The sequence below is a fragment of the Sminthopsis crassicaudata genome, chromosome 5, assembly GCF_048593235.1.
Source record: "Sminthopsis crassicaudata isolate SCR6 chromosome 5, ASM4859323v1, whole genome shotgun sequence".
NCBI classification, from domain to species: Eukaryota; Metazoa; Chordata; class Mammalia; order Dasyuromorphia; family Dasyuridae; genus Sminthopsis; species Sminthopsis crassicaudata.
This window is the reverse complement of record NC_133621.1, coordinates 279,303,508-279,304,825: the sequence shown is the minus strand read 5'-3', so window position 1 is coordinate 279,304,825 and position 1,318 is coordinate 279,303,508.

Below are 1,318 nucleotides of genomic sequence, written 5' to 3'. Positions count from 1 at the left end.
ACTAAAAATGTAGGTGGGGAAGGCTGTACAGGAGAGAAATGTGGAACCACTGCTATGAGAAACAAAATAGGCAGGGCAACAGGTAAGGGAAGGAAAAAGAAAGGAAAGGAAAGGAAGGGAAGGGAAGGGAAGGGAAGGGAAGGGAAGGGAAGGGAAGGGAAGGGAAGGGAAGGGAAGGGAAGGGAAGGGAAGGGAAGGGAAGGGAAGGGAAGGGAAGGGAAGGGAAGGGAAGGGAAGGGAAGGGAAGGGAAAGGAAGAGGGAAGGAAAGGAAAAAGGAAAGAGGGAAGGGAAGAAGGAAGGGAAAAAGAGAGGGGGTTTTTTCATCTCTTCTATGATCCTATAATAAAAGTATTGTGCTACACTGTCTCCAGAGAGAGCATCATCTAATTGTCTGTACTAATTAATTTCTATCTTGCTGAATCTATTTTTTCTCCTCATGAATTCTAATAACTTATTCAGTATAATGATACAGCATTCTTGGCTAAATGTTACCTTTGTTAAAATGCTGAGAACTGAGCTAATCACCTATTTATGAAGGCCCACCTCATGAACACTTTTATAGTAGCTAAAGCATGTGTTTATAAAAATATTCATGTACTAAATAATCATCTTAATGAAATTATAATTTAGTAAGCTATAGGCTATAGTGATTTACAATACAAAAAGCCCATAGTCTTGATCAATCAATAAATATTAATGTTGAAAAATAATAACTATCCCTTATGGATACTGAGCTTTTCATTGACTTATTGGAAAAATGATTAATCCATGTAATGCCCTGATGGGTGCTTTATTTCCCTTCTTGCTAGGCAACCAGAATAATAATAATCCTGGGGTGCTACAATACCAGAAGAAATTGGTGGGGACATATTCTCTATCATACAAAAAGCTAGTATGTGATGGAAATAAATAGTAGATGAAAAATGGGGAAGGAATATATGACACAGAAGAGAAATTCACTAGCCTTGGAATCAGAGATCTCAACTCAAATGTCTCCCTTGCTACTCAGCTGCCTATGTGACTGAACAAATTACTTCATCTCTCTCCATCTCAATATCTTCATTAGTAAAATGAGTGGATTGACACTTTCAGCATTTATTAGAGAACTACTTGGTGCTGGGCACAGTGCTTAGCACTGGTGATACAAAACTAAAAGAAAACAATTGAAAGAATCCCTGCCCTCAAGAAGCTTACATTCTAATAGTGGAGACCATATAGTTTTCCATTGCTATTTGGTTGTTTTTCAGTTTTGTCTGACTCTTCATGACCCACTTGAATATTCTTGGAAAAGACACAGTAAGTATCTGAGGTCATATT